The 17361-nt window shown below is 36.4% G+C and overlaps 1 long non-coding RNA gene across 1 annotated transcript; it reads left to right on the top strand.

Moving 5' to 3' along the window:
• The first annotated feature begins 11787 nt into the window (after window positions 1-11787).
• LOC114319136 (uncharacterized) lies at window positions 11788-13656 on the top strand. The gene is made up of 3 exons (XR_003649299.2): window positions 11788-11924; window positions 12318-12426; window positions 13249-13656. It is a non-coding gene; the product is annotated as an uncharacterized LOC114319136 (long non-coding RNA).
• Window positions 13657-17361: the final 3705 nt, after the last annotated feature.

The following is a 17361-nucleotide window of genomic DNA, read 5'->3' as shown; positions in this document are numbered from 1 at the left end:
GGCCACCCTTCTTCTGCATTTAATTTGTTAATTAATTAGAAATTTTTGTAATTAATTATTTAGCTTGATAGTTAACTAATTAAGTGATTTGTAATATTTATTCGGACCCTCCGAGTGAGGGCAATTATGTAATAAGTGTGCGTGAGTGTGTGTATGTCTTCCAACCCCACGTCTTTCTTTCCTTTTATTTACTAGCTTTTGATGGTTAGCCTAGGGCATGTTTCAATTAGCATACAGAATGATAGCATGCGTGCATCCATACATTCGTCTTACATGCACCAGGCTCGGCGCATCATACTAACTGCATTTGTATTTCAATTCCAAAATTGAATACATATTAGTTGTAGCATCATCACATGCCATCTTAGAATAGCCGAGCCTATTGTAGTTGCATCTTGTATGTGTTGCATTAGCCATCTAAACATGAGCTAGGATCATGCATTGATTACTAACTAGCTTTTGTTTTGGCTCGGAGTACTAGGTAAGCATTTATGCTTTAGCATACCGCATGCGTGTGAGTGTTGCCATAATAGTATGATTACCATGAGGCTAGATGCTTGTGTGATATAACTGCTTAAGTGTCTGTGGATGGAGGTTGAATTACCTAAATTGGAATAATGCACTAAAAATTGTGAGTTTTAAGCCCACTAGATAGTGGTAAAACCATCTTTTCTAAAGCCCACTTGAGGGTGGCAAAACCTGCATTTTAGCCTACTTGCGAGTAGCAAACCATTTTCAAAACCTGCATTTTAGCCTACTTGCGAGTAGTAAACCATTTTCAAAACAAACATGAAATGTTTTGTTCCAATTTAGGTGATTTGGTCTATACTTGTTTGCTGTGCGCATAACATAGTAATTCTAGGCTAATAACCGGAATAAGAACACATAATACTTTCAAAACAAGATATCATGGTTAGTAGAGGCCGATCTTCGGATCAGGCGAGAGGGGGTGCTCATAGCTGACCTTCCCTAATCGTACCCAAGTTCCCGAGCCGAGGCAACTTTGGTGATGACGGACACGTGGCCTTTGGCACCGAGTCAGGGTTTCCTAAATTCCCTCATAAAAAATATTTAGATGACGACTCTGTATCTGGTAAAGCAGTCCATGTTTGGCACTTCTTTTCTAAAAATCTATTTTTTCTCAAAACGATTTGCCGGATTTGGACTCTTTGGTTCAGATTAAGAACCGTGACAATTTGAGTCCGAACTGTAGTGAGCACAAACGAACAGAACGGGACTCATCCTCCTGGGGCGTTCGGGGACGTCTACACCGAGCCGAGCCGTTTTTCCCAGCTGGCTTGGTTATAAGGCTCTGTTTGTTTTTTTTTTAAATTCTGAATTACGTTAAATTGTCATAATTAATTCGTTATAGCTTTGTTTTATGTGTGGTTTGTACCGTTAGACTCAGAATTAATTTTTTTATCTTCTGTAAAATTTTAAAAATTTTACAAAAATAAAAAATATTTTTTTCTGTGTTAATAATTCATGTTTTATGCTTTAAAAGGCTTCTGGTATTGCATAAATAATTTTCTGGGGTTGAAATTTTTATTGTAGATTTCTGAAAAGTTCTACTATTTACTGGTATTATTGTTTCAGTTTATCAGTTTCTGGATTTTTTATTTCTAATTTTATGTGTGTTTATTAGATATTTAAAATTTCAGAAAAATTCAGAAAAATTCCAGAAAATTTTAGAATGATGTACATTTTAATTATGGCATAATCTGAATATTGTTTCAGTTTATCAGTTTTTGGATTTTTTATTTCTAATTTTATGTGTGTTTATTAGTTATTTAAAATTCTAGAAAATTTCAGAAAAATTTCAGAAAATTTCAGAAGTGATATAGTTTCTGTTATGGTATAATTTGAATATTAAATATAGTATATTGTTAGTTTTTGCCTAGAGTTTCTAATATGTTATAATGAGAATAGCATGATTAATTGTTATTTGTTTAAATTCCATTATTAATTGTGACATAGCATGAGTTGGTTGTGAATCTACATTATGATGCTATTGTATGGAATTAGAATTTTTTATCATGCTTTTAGACATGCCATAGTAAGTGGGAGGTTATTCGGTTGAGAGAAATCTTTGTAGATTAACTCCCGAAAACTAATATTTTGCGCGTAAATTAAATTAAATTTTGGATAATTGTCACCTGTGGCACAAGAGATGATTACGAGCATAGCGGATTTTTGATCTTGCGACTTGTGTAATATTGTCACTATTTAATTTAGATTTTTGCGGAAAAATTATATTATGCTAATCAAAATTAATCCCAATACGAATTTCTCTCTAAATTTACTTACCATATGGAAGTTATTTGGTTGACCTAGATTTAGTAGAGATGTTCAAATGTGAACAATTTAATCCCATTCTTTAGATGAGCAAAAGTCTTGGAGACTTGAGGTCAGACCTTAATTGAGCCAAAGTAAGGAAACATGACTCAAAGTCGCCGTGGTTTTGTTGCCTTAATTGGCATAATAAAAACTAATGTGTGCACTATGGTTAGTGGCATGCTACGTAGTTTTGGTTGGCGAGTTTTAGAGTTATGAAATTAGTAAGCCCTCAATAGATCCGTATATAATCTTGACTATTGAGCTGCGCGGATTGACTTTGTAATTTGACTTGTAAATAATGTTACATCATTGGATGAAGTAACATTCAAGAGTCACGTCATCTAAGAAATGCGAACTTAAATAAATTAGTCATTAAGTATAAGATGAGTAGCCAGTATGAGCAGTGTTTTGCTCTCTACCCAATTATTGGGAGTGGATGGAGCAAAATTTCATACATTATAATAGTGTGCGTTGAAGTATCACTTGAAGATTAAAAGATTAGCGCTTAGTAGCAGCAAAATCTATTAACACTAAGTGAAAAGCTTAGCACCAAGTGGCTGCAAAATCTATTAGCATTGCTAACTTGTCTAAGTCTGGACACTCTGTTTCCACACTTGAGTGTTAGACATGATGAGGTGCTTCTTTGTGTGATTCCTTTACTAGGTTAACGTTTTGAATAACATTTACCACTAAGCGCAAACGTTGCAGCATAGTAATGAAAAGGTCAAGGCCGACAAGGTTATTATAACTCTAAGAATTTGACGCATGGCTCGTGAGAACATTGTGTTGAATTAGACTCTTTAGCCTAATTCGCGCTTAAGTTACTTCAAGAGCTGTCATAGATTGATAGCTTATTCTCTCCTTCTTGTGGATAGTAGAATTAATTGCAAGTAACTATGAAGCGAGAAATAGATATGGCAAGAGGAGTATCGTCATCTTTCAACTAGATGCATTAAAGTGTATGGAGAATAAAATTGACTTGAAGGTGCAGGGGATTAGCACTTACTAGTTAAATTTGCGACTTAGGCGCACTTGATATCTCCATGACATCCTTTTATGATCTAATGAATATGAATTAGTCCTGAGTCATTACCTAGTTGGACCTAAACCTTTTAAACTTGTCTTCGAGAACTCACACATTAAGATGATTGGAATTAGTTTATGACATTGGTCATAAACCGGTGGCTTAATTATACTTAATCACATTAAATGAGATGATGACACGATGTTTTGAGTAGGCCTTCTTTGGCCCACTCGCTTATGACATCCTGCTCTCATGTGAATGTGTAACTTTGTTCGCAATGGTTGCGCACAAGTAAGTAGGAAAGCCATAGAAGGTCATTTGTATTGGCGCATTTAGTCCACTATGATATTTGTGACTAGATATGTGTGAGGGTATGATAGCTAAGCCTCAATCTCGACACATTTATAGATTACGATATACATCTGAGTCAAGACTATTTGATCTCCCATAAGTCAAAAGTTTTGAGATGATTTTTGACATTGCATATATGAGGTCGAGATCAATTAGATAAGAGCTTTCGTGCTTTTAGTTTTGACCAAGGTGGCGAGTATCTATTTGAGTTATTTTTTAGAAAACTCTGTGAAGAGAAATGGATGCTTAGAAAATTAATTATTCCTAGTACTCAACAACACAATGGTGTAGTAGAGATAAGGAATTAAATATTGTTAATGTTAGGTGGATGATGGCGTAAAATGTTTCCCAATTGGGAATTGCACTAGTTTGTTGCCTATATCCCTAACTAAGTGCCCTCCATATTAGATTTTACACTCCATTTTGAGTAATGGGTTAGCAGAGAGCCATCTATGGGCGATCTGTAACCGTTAAGCAGCTTATCTTTGTTCTACTTCTCATAAGATTGTGAAGTTAAGACCTAGGGTTCTATAGCGCATTATTGTATGCTGTCTTGTAAACACAAAGGGTCGTGTGGCGCATTATTGTATGAGGTCATGCAAACCCTCCGGGTCATGTGCATATAGGTAAGCAACTTTGTGGTAGTGTAACTAAGTCACATAAAGTTTTCTTAGTAAAGGTGACGTGAATAGAGTTTTGGAACTCTATAAGATAGAGAATTCTAAGCATAGCGCTTTATGTAGCCTAGTTGAGAATGGAAAGAAATTTCCAATATCCTAGGGACAGTGGGAGCGATGTGCCTACTAATGGATTACTCCATTAGAGAAGAATACTCTACATTCTTAGTTGCGTGGTAGCGAATGTGAAAATTTTCCACGTCATCACTGGGTGATTGAGAGGGAAACATTCATGATTGCTCCGCAAAATGATAAAGAGCCTAGGATAATGCCAAAGGCTCTAGTCCCATGTTTTTATAAAGTGGATTAATGTTGCGCAGTTTAAGACAAAGTCTTTGAGGATTAACCATTTCTATAATTTGGTTGACTTTCCATTATGATGCGAAACTGTTCTAAAGTTATGCGTAATTTGGATAGTCATTGTTGAGGCATAAGGCTCGCTAGATACCGAAAAGTCGCACCATTGAGGAAAGTGTAGACTATGAGAAAACTTCCTCTTGGGGAGTGAGGTTATTTTGACTTAGGCTATGATTGACATAAGTTCGGAACATTGATTTCTGGACATTGTGACCCAACTTCTCGTTGGAGAATTGGATAAGTAGATCCGTAGGGATTTACCTTCTATTTTTATGGTGAAAAGTTAGGAGCGCAAAAAGGTTGCTAGTTCCAATAAATCTTTTACAGCCTAAAACAGTTATCCAAATAGTGGTTCTTAGATTTCGTCAAGCCATGATAGGCCAACGATGATCGATGAAGACCACTGAGGCATGATCAATGGTCCAAAATAAGTTTTTCCTTAGTCATTATGAGCCAGGAATTTATAAGGTTGTCGCCACCTAGGGTGGCCAGTCCTCTATTTTAGATATGATGGACATGGGTGATGTAATTTATATGCTCGAATGTACGATCCTTAGGGATTGTTTTGGAAAAATTCTCGGTTTGTCTTCGATGACTTATATAAGGAATATCCTAGAATGATTCCAGATGCAAAATTGTAAACCCATTGACTTACCTATCGGTAAAAGCCAGAGCCTTAGCTATTAAGTGAATCCTCGGATATTTTTTGGGAGAAACAAATGACCTATATTCCTTGATTTTTTCTTTGTTGTGGGAGCCTAAAGTACGCTATGTGGGCGTATTCGGCATGATAAGTGTTATCTTTGGTACATGGTCAATTGAGTTATTTAGACATTGACCATGCTCATTAGACTGTGGATAAAATGCTTTACTAGTAGTATATTAATTTGCTTCTTATAAGATTCAATGCGCTAGTTGGGCGCATCTGCGCTAGTTGGGCGCATCCAGAATGAACGCAAATTGGTCACCAAAATATCTTTAGAGAGGTAATTGCGCAAGAGGTAGTGATCTTAAATCAGTTCATGTGAGGCGCACATAGTGGATTCCGTTGTATATACTTATCGCAAGAGGTGCTGATAAGGCTTATGTTTGGAATCTATAATTGCGCAAGCTGTGGTCAATTTTTTTAAAATCAATCACTTATTTTCAGATGATGGGATGTTGACACTATTATGGTTTGTGTCATAATGATTAGCAGATGATGATGTCAGCAGGCAAGATTGGCTCACTCACACGAGCAATCGCCCTTGGCGCTTGGGAGCGAGCAAGGATGAGACTAGTGGTTTATTTTTATTTGGAGCCAAAAGAGGCTTAAATAATCCACTATGCATGTCGCCTTGGTTACAACCAAGATGAGGTCGTGTTAAGGACCAAACATGGATGTTAGTACCCACTTTCCATGTTGTGCCTGTTATGATTAGCCTGATGCGAGATCTCATTTGGCGCCCGGAAGGCGAGCAAATAGAGAATTCGGGTTAGGCGCTAGAAAGCAACTAGACTAATATCTGTACGGTGTATCGAGGATGACGTCACTCTTTTGGAAGAGTTACTCCACCGTAACATGTATTCATACTATATATGCTTGGCGACTGAGTAATGAGGTGAGAGAATGGATCCCTGTTTCCTCACCGTGTGAGTCTTATGTGTCATTATTGATATGACTTTCATTTATGTACCCTTTTGTGACTTTTGACTATGTCATAAGGTAAGGGGTTGATGTTCTGCTACTTTGGTATGTTACCTGCGGTCATGTATGATTCGGCCTTAAGGGACATCACTGGGAAAGCGGTCAATTCCTAAACTAAATGGCATGAGGGCAAATGGAAGATCATCTAGTATTACACCACTATTGTATATTTACTGTCGGCAACTCACATCGCTCTGTATGCGAAGCAGATTGAGTGTGAATATATTGCAAGAATTGAGAGGGTCAAACATGCTCTTTTTGAGGGATTAGAGATGTTTTTTGGACCGGTATAATTAGATGGGTCTGAGGTATATGAGACATTATTTCTGTTCTTTTTAGGTTGATGTCTCTATGCTGGCTCATTTTGAGTTTCTAGTATAGAGCTCCCACGTGCAGGTGTTCTCAGCAGTCGCACGGTGCATTAGCTAGTATGAGATTGTTCTTTTTTGGGGAGATTGAGATAGAGATGTGGCAGTGTCATGCCAACTCATGTGCGAGTGGGAGATGTTAGAAATTGGGCGCCCATGTGGCATGACCCTTTGAACCTTTTCAACCTGAACATTTTGAACCTTATCCATGTAAGTTTGAATTTGAATTCAAAACTTATTTGGATAACCATTTAGGATATCTATATCTATCATATCAATAGATATGGATAGATAGATAGATAGATATTGGTTGTTATATCTGATTATATATTTTATATATAATATATTAAAATCAGATACGTATATCAGATATACGATATATGGGTTTTTACCCATAACCTTTTTTTCTAGACTCTCTCTGACTCTCTCCCATTAAACAACGATCAAGCCATTTTGCACTGTGATTTGTGTGGGTGATATTCACAATTGTAATATCACTTCATTACTGGGTTGACTGATCAGATTCAGGAAGCACGTGATTTACCCACGAGGTTCTTCGCTAAAAGGTATGATTCTGATATTTTATCCGCTGCGTTATTATGCTTTATGATTTATAGTAACCTTAACGGTGTGTTTGGTTAAGGGATTTGGAGAGGGATTTGGAAAGGGAAAGGGAAAGGGAAAAGGTGTGTGAAACTAGGTGAAATATAGGTATTTTTTATTCACATTTCACATTTCACCTACCTTTTCCATTTTCCTTTCCAAATCCCTCCCCAAATTTCCCAACCAAACACAGCATAAATGACAGCCTCTGTTATCTAAATTAAGTACAATATAATTTCATAAAATGACTAAAGCAGTAATTTTGTTTCCTAAATTTCCAGGAGATAGTTCATTAATATTATGAGAGTCACATGTACTTGACACTTACGTCTCTATTAAGCGAATCCAACGATTGTGTTTGATTGTGAAACAGAACTTTGAAGAGAGACCATCAATCATGCAAGTTTCAGTGTCTTACTGTCAGTCCCAATCATGGGGGGTTTGAGTTCTTGATCTTAACAACCAAGATACTTAAATCTGAATGCATCCCCTTGAACCACATAGGTTTTGGTGGATAGACTGGTAGTGTTGAAAATTAACTTGCGCAATCAAAAGAATTGCAATTAGAAGCAGCAATATGAAATATAAGTATGTGATAAAATGTCATAAATCACTTTATCTTTCTTTGACTACCTACCACCCAAGCCTCAGTTTATTGGCTTTTTGCAAAATTACATAGAGACCCAAAATTGGCCACCATATGTAGGGCTGCAAATGAACCGAACTGTTCATGAACAAGCTCGCCTCGGCTCATTAAAGGTTCGGCTCGCCTCGTTTGTTTGTTTAGTAAACGAGCTGAGCTCGAACTCCTATAGAGTCGGCTCATTTATCTTTATTTAAATAATATAAAAATATATTATTTATATATTAAATAAATAATAATATAAATACATTATTAAATAATATAAATAATATTTTTATTTAAATAATATAAATAATATTTTTTAAAAAATTATCGAGCCGAGCCATGTCGAGCTTTAGTTTTATTAATATTAAAGAGCTGAGCCAACCTCGAGCCTAGTTTCTTATTGAGCCAAACTTAAACTCAACAAAACTCGGCTCAACTTGGTTCGTTTGCAGTCTTATCCATATGTGTGTGTGTGTGTGTTGGGAGATTATAAAGAGTTCAACATTTTCCCTTTTTTCTATTTCTTTTCTTCTTTTTTTGTCATTTCTCACCCAATTAAGCCCAGAAGACTTTAACAGCCAAACATAGTATATCATTATTAAAGTCCAATTAATCTCTGGAATGTAAATCAGCCGTTTATTTGTGTGTGTGTGTGTTTTATTTTGACAACCAAGAAGCAACTCAGAGCAGAGCAGAGCAGTGTTTGATCATTGTGGTCGATCTCTAATAGGCAAAACATCAAACACATTGTGGCCATGGCAGTAAAGCCAACATAACAACACTTTTCCTCACCCCCATGGCCAGTCTGCTTCTCTCATTGTTTAAAAACATGATAAGTTTCCACTTGTTCACGAACATTTGGCTCCCTGTGTAAAAACTGTAATAAAATTAGGTCATTTTGGTTGTAGTATGATTCTTTTTAATGAAATTAAGTATAATAATCTTATTTACGAGAATAATATTTTTTTTATTCAATAGAATTAATCGATAAAAATAATTTTTCTTTATTTTTTTATACAATAATAAAATTATCATAATTATTAATTGAAATATATTTATGACATCATTAAAAATTATTAATTGATTTGATAATTTATTAATAAAAATGATTATTTGTTATGCGATTAAACACTTAAAGAGATGAGATGTAGTTTTTCATATTACACAGATAATCGGTATTTTAAACAAATTTTAAGTGCATTTATATTTTGGAAAATTTTATTATATACACCCTTGGAAGTGGTGTATCATAGGCACCCCTTGTTATGTCATTTTCTTCTTTAATTGTGACTAATTTTCTTTTTTAGTTATGATAATATTTTAATTATGACTCATGAGATTTTTTATTATAGCTCGTGTGATATTTGGTTATATTTTTTTTAGTTAACAAATATGAAATTATGTTATTTTCATATTTAATTATAAAGTGTATATGATACATATCCTCAAAATGCATGATGTACCATAGATTTTCCCTTGTACTTTACCCAAAATTCTAAGGGAAAATTATCCGTGAGGTTGTCTTCAAGACTTAATTACAAAATGATGAAAAAATTATAATTTTACATATTAATGTTTGTAAAGAATATCATTAATTTGAAAATATTTTTTTTATTGATAAGTAATGTCTCCAATTTCAAATACATTGGGTACGAGAAAATTTTGTATATTGGAATAGTTTGATATGATACTTAGATAGTACTTTCTACTAATCATAAATGGAAATGGTCTTATTTTTTTTTTAAACATCAAACATAAATGTAACAACTATGGTATATCCAACTAATATAGCACCTCCATTTTGATTCATAATGATGTGAAAGAGAGAGAATAGAAAGATAAAGAGAGGAGAGATTTGAAGTGAGATAATTCTATTTACACACCACAGTTACTCTTAGTTCACATCATTATCTTATATATATATTTTTTATTATCATTATATCCCTAAATGAAATTACCTTTTAGGACAAAACCCTAAATTCCCTTAATACCACACCAAACACTGCCATCATCAACACCATCCATCGGCACCATCAACACTAGTCACCTGTTCTCTCTTCTTCAGTCCAGTCACTACCGTTGCTGTCTTTCCAACTTCATCCCTACCTTCACCACCCTATAACTACTATCATTCTTGTCGACCTACCACTATCGTGCTTCCAAACCCTAATGACCCACCACCATCGCAACTCACCCCCGGTCAGTGATTGATCACACGCAGTCCATAGAGAAATTTGTGTTTGAAAAGAGGGATAAATATTTGTGGCACTGCAACAACGAAATAGTAATAGGTAGAGGCTGCGGTAGTTGTACGTAGCGGCAGTAGGAGACTGAGATGGTGGTGGGGCAGCGGTGATAGGAGTTATGATGGTAGTGAGGTAGTGAAGGTAAGTGGTGGTTATCAGAGGGGCTGGTATGGAGCACTATGGGAGGATATGAGTATTGAAATGATGAGGGGAAAAGAGTGGCTACCGGCTACTGGTAGCCAAGGCTTAGGGTTAGGGTTTGTTGGAGAAGATGAGGGTAATATGGTATTATATGAAAATTGGTGGTTTGTATTGAAATAAAATCAGCATATTTAATTTGTGTATGGTGTGTATTGAGTAAATGGTGTGTTCTGAGAGTAATTGTGCTCTATAACCATTTCACCACATGTTCATGTTCCAAGACTAATTATCATATATCATATCCTCTCATACTCTTAAATTATCCAATGCAGAATCATAAATCTTACATTTTCCACCAGTCACACAACCTTAAAACACCACCTAACCATACTCTAAGGGCACTTAAGTCTCGTTTGTCAATTATATATTTTAGTGTAAGTTGTAGAAATGTTTTATTTTAATTTTTAGTCAAAGCCTTTTGGATTCCATTTTAAAATCGTATTTTGTATGCATTGAACGTTGAAAGCACATGGCCTGAAGTTAACAACCACAAACCTCTAGTGGCCCCTTAGGAGACTCAAACTTGAGACCTTGGATCTTATTCTAATGTCTTTACCACTCGGCCCCTTGGGGTTAAATCTTGATGAGACGAATATTATTGAATGTGAAAAATTGATGCATTTTATGTCTGGTTTGTGCCTTTAGAAGCTTTTAAGAGCATACCATGCTATTATGCCATGAAGTCAAAACTCCCTTATTATGTGAATTGGATATTGTTGCTTCAAATTGGGTATAGTATCGGTGGTTGATGCTCTATGTTACATAAAAACACCATTTTAGCATTAGAAACAAAAACAAAAGAGCATTAAGTAATATCACATTTAGCTGTGTCCCTCATCTCTTAAATTTGGAAATAGATAAATCCGATTTTAGGCACATACACACCTCTGACATCCATACCCAAGTTATTGGAACATGGCATGCAGAAAATATGAAAGCTGAACTATAATTTGGAATGAACTTAAAATGAAATCTGTAATTTATGCAGCTGTATTTATCATAATCAATTCAAGGAAATGGATCCATGTAGCTTACACTAAAGTAATTGGGATTTGGGATAAAGCCTTGTCGAGTTGAGTTGAGTTGAGCTATGACACGATGGTCATTGTCATATTGTTCAAATTTTTTATTGATTGAATTTTATTGCAACCTTGCTGAAACAATTTTAGTGCAACATGCACATCTAGTATCAAATACAGAGTACTAGCAAGATTGATGAGCATTGGCCATTCCATACTGTTATGGTGAAATCGTATGGTCGTGCAGTCATCTTTTGCTATTAAAAAGTTTCCTCTTGATATAACATATGTTACTGATTTCATGGATGGAAAAACTGCAGCTTGTTTGGTATTATTAGTGTTACTGATAAGTGCTTGGAGGCCCTGTCAAGGTTCTGCTCAAACACACTTACAACCCTCGATGTGAATGGATGCATTGGCATCAAGGTATATCATATCACATTTTTTCTTATATACATGTACCAAGAGCATTTTTCTTTCAATCATCAACCATCTTCTTAGTTTGTAATATTTTGTTGAACAAATCAGTCAACCTAACTACTTTTACACCACTCAAATTCTTCTAAGTCACCATAGAATTCCATTAGATTTGTTGTTTTTTATAGCTTTTCCTATTTTGGTTGTCAATTTGATTTGCTTGGGGTTTGCCACTTTTGACATTGGAGCAAGAGTTTAACTACGGCTTTGTGGGCTTTGTATTTTGCCCTTATTTATTTTTTTATTATTTATTTTTTTTCGTGTAACACACTAGTAGATTCTCCTGTTGTTTCTTTCTTTTTTTTCTTTCCTTTTTTTGATGTGTATATATTTCCCTCACAGAGACGAAGTCGTGAAGAACTGCTTCAATTGTTCCCACATCTGAGATGCTTCAAAGTGCACAGCTAAAGTTATATGCTTTATGAAGTCATAATCATTTTCTGCCATCGACGTGAGTTTCTCTCCTCAAATATATATATTTTCAAAATCATTAAACAAAACCACCACTAAACTACGAATAAAGAATTTATTAATGATCGCAACATCATCTATGTACGTGTTATAAACCCAGATTGTTTAAGAAAAACAATGTTACATTGACTAATCTTCTGAAGATTCCCAATCACAATGTTATACTAACTAATCTTCTGAAGATTCCCAATCACTTCATTGGATTTATCTTTCTAGCTTGTTGAACAATTTCTCATTAACTTCATGGTTCATCAGCTCCTAGGAATCTTAACTGGCTGGTTTGGTCATTCACAGGCATTTAGAACACATTATGATGAACTCATTCCTCTGAAGTCCTTTTATGTTAAAATATATATTTTTTATTTTATGAAAGAGATATATCCATAGATTCACTAGCATCCCAGTTGGGGACTTGTTCTTCAAGAATTTGTTGGGCAGGCATGTCCATTTCACAATCTGGTTAAGTGTGGTAACTTAATGGTCCCATTTAGTTTGGAACATCTAATCTATCATGCATAGATGCTAACTCTGGTTCACCAGGTTTCCAAGAGTTCATGGGACACAAAAGGGCCATTGAAATTCTGTGAAGTATATGGGATTGGACACATAACAGCCATTGAATGTGTTGTCTATTTCACGATATCTTGCATTTATAGCTTTCTGATCCTGGAACCTGCATTTTTGTTTTTATTTTATTTTTTATTTTGCAGGTACTTTTATTTATTTATTTTATTTGTTCTGGCCATAATATTTTAAATTTTCCAATCTTCTCCTTGGTTGATGAGTGGTGGATATTTTGCAGGTTCATGATGCTGTCTTGGAGAAATGTTGCCGATATGCAGTTAATTCATTAGAGATAGAAAATACTCAAGATGTTCAATAAACAGATGAGATTGATACACAAGATATTTGATAAACAGATGAGATTGATACATGACATGTGATTTGATAGATGTAACCTTACTAAATGAGCCGTCCTATTTTGGGTAGTTAATTATGAGAAGAGTATATTTTTTAATTATATGCAAGTAAAAATTATAATCAAGGAAGCAGGGGAAATTAAAATATGCTCCTGTGACTATTGTGATGTTACCACTCTACAGTTATTTTTTAAGGTTACCACAAAGGTGGTTGAAGATGTTATTTTTAGTTGACAACAGAGTGATGGTTAATATTGTTGTTTCTATATTTGATTCTGAGATTTTCCTATGGAACTGTGGGTTGAGTTAGTTTTTTCTGAATTGCAAAGAGCTAAGAGGGCTTTGGGTGACACTATTGCCAAGGTAATGGCAACTGTTACAAGGTCAATGCACAACAATGGGAACTATTGCAATAGATTTGAAATGTTCCATTTAGGTTTCCCCGAGCAACATATTTTTTGCATGTTGTTCACATCTTATCATATGAAATAAATAATTCAAATAATTGACATGAGTATAAATTAATCTCATAATACATTAACTTCATACATGAAGTTAAGACTTTCAACTTAAGCAAATCCGAAACCTGCCAAATATGCCATACACATTGCAAACATCAAAACAGATTAAAATCAATACAATACCAAGCAGTCGAATTTTTTGTGGAAAACCTTCTAACACATTTACTTGTATTCAGTTGTGGAAAATTGAGTATATTTTACCAGGAAAATCCACACCGCAATGTAGACCACCCCTAGGGAACTCCTGTTATTCAAAATTATAGCGATCCCGGTCTTTTCCCATTTGACTATTGTGTCCGGACATAGGTTCCGTAGATTCGGTCATTGTATAATGGTTGTTGTTGTCCCTTATTTTCTCATTTGGAATTATAGGGTGTGTTGGGCAGGTTTGTTTCAGGTTGGTTGGGTTTAGAAATCAAGTGTTGCTGTCCAGTATTTTGGATCTTCGCTCGAGCGAGTAGTTTGTCGCTCGAGCGAGCTGTTGTTTTTTGTTCTTCGCTCGAGCCGGGGTTTGGTAGCTCGAGCGAGAGATTGCGTTTGTTTTGGACCTGTAGCTGTTCATTCTTGGCTCGAGCGAGATTTTCTTCGCTCGAGCGAGTGAGTTCGTCCTTCGCTCGAGCAATAGTTCCTTCGCTCGAGCGTGTGTCTTGTTGCAGACCTGAGGGTTTGAGTTCTTCGCTCGATCGAGCTTTCTTTCGCTCGAGCGAGCTTTTGAGTTGTTGGCTCGAGCAAGGCTTCCTTGGCTCGAGCGTAGTTTCTCTGTGTCTGGTCGCTCGAGCGACCAAGTCTTCGCTCGAGCGAGCCTGTCCAGTTTATATACCCAGCAGCGGGTTTTGATCAGTCTTTTCTTATTCTTTTTGGTTCTAAACCCTAGGTCCGACTTCTCTCCCTCAAAACTCATCTTCTCTTTAGGTGTTCATCTACTTCTAGTGTGAATCCATCTTAAGTTCTTTGTAAGAAAGATAGAGGGCGGCTTGGGCTTCATTCTAATCTGAACATTTGGTGATTTGGAGCACATTGGAATTTGGGCACTCATCTCTGTCTTCATCATTTGGGTTGTTTTCTTTGAGGTAGGGATTTCCTACTCCATATTATAGGTTTTGTTCTAAGTTTTGGTATTTTAACATGTTGGTGATACTTTGGTAAAATTTGGGAAAAACCCTAGTTGTATTATTGAATTAATTTGTATAAGTAATTCATGGAATTGGGAAAAGAGGGTTAAACTCATGGAATTCATTGATTAAATGGCGTAATTGGGTAATTGGTATCATTTGTCTATTGAATTGTTGACCTAGTTATTTTCAGTTTAGAAATAACTGTTTTGGGCTATCGGTGGAGGATAGTCGTGATTGTTGTAGACGTTGCATGTGGATTAGGAATAACTGAAACTAATCACATTGGTTAAGTCATTAATTTCGACTATGGCATTGATACAGAAAATACGTGTATTGATTGAGCATTGCATTTGCATACATTGTTTTGTGTGTGGGAGGAGATAGGGGATGTACTCCACGGTTTAGGGGAAGATAGGGGATGGACCTCTAAACCGGATTTTGTTTGGGAGGAGATAGGGGATGGACTCCATTAGCATCACTTTTATGTGTGCTTATTTATATAGAAGTGTTTTATTGATACAGCACTAAAATGTGTATCAATCTGGAAGTATGAAGTGTTTGATTTGAGCTTGAGTCTCATTTGTTTGTTGATATTGGAAGGATGTGAATATTATATATGTGATTCACTGTTGTAAGTTTGGCCAGGTTCTGAGCCATGTTGATAAAATTGGAAAGTAAAACGTATCTTAGACAATAGTGTCATGAGATTGTAAAATGAAGTAATTGATTATCTTGGTTAACCATCTGTTGAATACTATTGCTTTATTCATTGCTTATAAGTGGTTTAGTATATTTCTACTGGGCTGTGGCTCACCCTTTATGGGAACATCATTTTCAGGTTCAGGTGATAAACTACCTCCAAGGACTTAGCTTGGGAGGGTTTGGCTTCTGGATTGGAGAAGACTACCTTTAGTTAATTGTCTTTAATTATTAGTACATGTAAACATTCAAGCCTAGGGCTTTTCTTATGTTGAGTTAGAATTCATATTTTGTATCCAAGTGTTAGCTTGGAAAGATGTAAGCCTGTAGGGCATTTTATCCGATATTACATGTAATACTATATTTGGTAATACTCTGATGAATGAATTAATAAATTGTTTTCTTTAAACAATGCATGTCAATGATATATAATGGGTTAAATTTTGAGGGCGTTACAACTTGGTATCAGAGCGTACCGGGTTTGAATACTTTGGGTACGTGGGAAGTGATTAGTATCACATTGGGTTCGTCTCGTTTGATAGAGACTTAGTGTAATGTTATATGCTTATGTGATAACATGTTTATGTGATTATGTGGGTATGGAATGTAGTTTCTAGGATGTTGATTGGACCCTTGGGTTTCTTGTAGTCTTGTTGGAAAGGCACTTGATCACTGCTGCTTCCAACCGGAACTATAGTAACGCATTGGGACTATCATTATCCGGGAATGAAATTCGTAGGTGCTTATGTGATTATGTGCTTACGTGGAATGAATTATTATTGTCCATTGCATTAGGACGCGAGTGTTTAGCTTCGGCACATTTATTAATGTGCTAATGTCTTTGTTTCCTTTATTAGGATGTCAGGACGAGGACGAGGACGCGGTAGGCGTGGTAGGCCGGGTAGGCAGGAGGTGCCTGTGCCAGAGGAGATTCCGGCAGTTCAAGAGGGAATTGGTCAGGCCAATGTGGCCGAGCCAGTAGGCCAGCAGGCTATGGGCGCTCTAGCCCGAGAGATAGCAGGGGCATTCAGGGAGTCAGTAGGCATTCTCAGAGCTGAGAACCAAGCTCAGGCTGTTATTGCGGATGCAGGACCTTCCTTTCTGAAGAGGGAGTTCTTCCGGTCTAATCCGGATGAATTTGTGGGCGATCCTAAAGAGCCGCTTAAGGCAGATGAGTGGCTCGAACAGACAACGAAGACGTTTGAGATGCTTGGCATCGAAGACGAGGGGTTGAAAGTGACCTTGGCATCTTTCCAGTTGAAGGGGGATGCGGGTCAGTGGTGGAAGTTTACTAAGGGGCGTATAGGAGGTACGTGAGAGGCTTTTGTGAATGCTTTCCAGGAGAAGTTTTTATCTCCGGCAGTCAGGGAGAAGCTGCGAGACCAGTTCTGTCAGCTTAAGCAGTCGAGTTCTTCTGTGGCCAAGTTTGAGGCTGCATTTACTAGCTTGTCCAGGTTTGCACCTGAGTTGGTGGCGTCTGAGGAACGCCGCTGTATTGAGTTTGAGAAGAAGTTGAGGCGTGGCCTCAAGTTGAGAGTTGGGGGAACTATGATTCGGGATTATGGGCGTATGGTTGATGCTGCAGCCCATATGGAGATCATGATGCAGGAGGAGGAGGAAGGGCAGAAGGGCTCCAAGAGGAGTCAGGATAGTCAGAGTG

This window comes from Camellia sinensis, chromosome 12, assembly GCF_055761805.1.
Source record: "Camellia sinensis isolate YWXY chromosome 12, ASM5576180v1, whole genome shotgun sequence".
Lineage (NCBI taxonomy): Eukaryota > Viridiplantae > Streptophyta > Magnoliopsida > Ericales > Theaceae > Camellia > Camellia sinensis.
The sequence above is the reverse complement of the archived record's forward strand: the minus strand, read 5'-3'. Positions and strand labels throughout refer to the sequence as shown.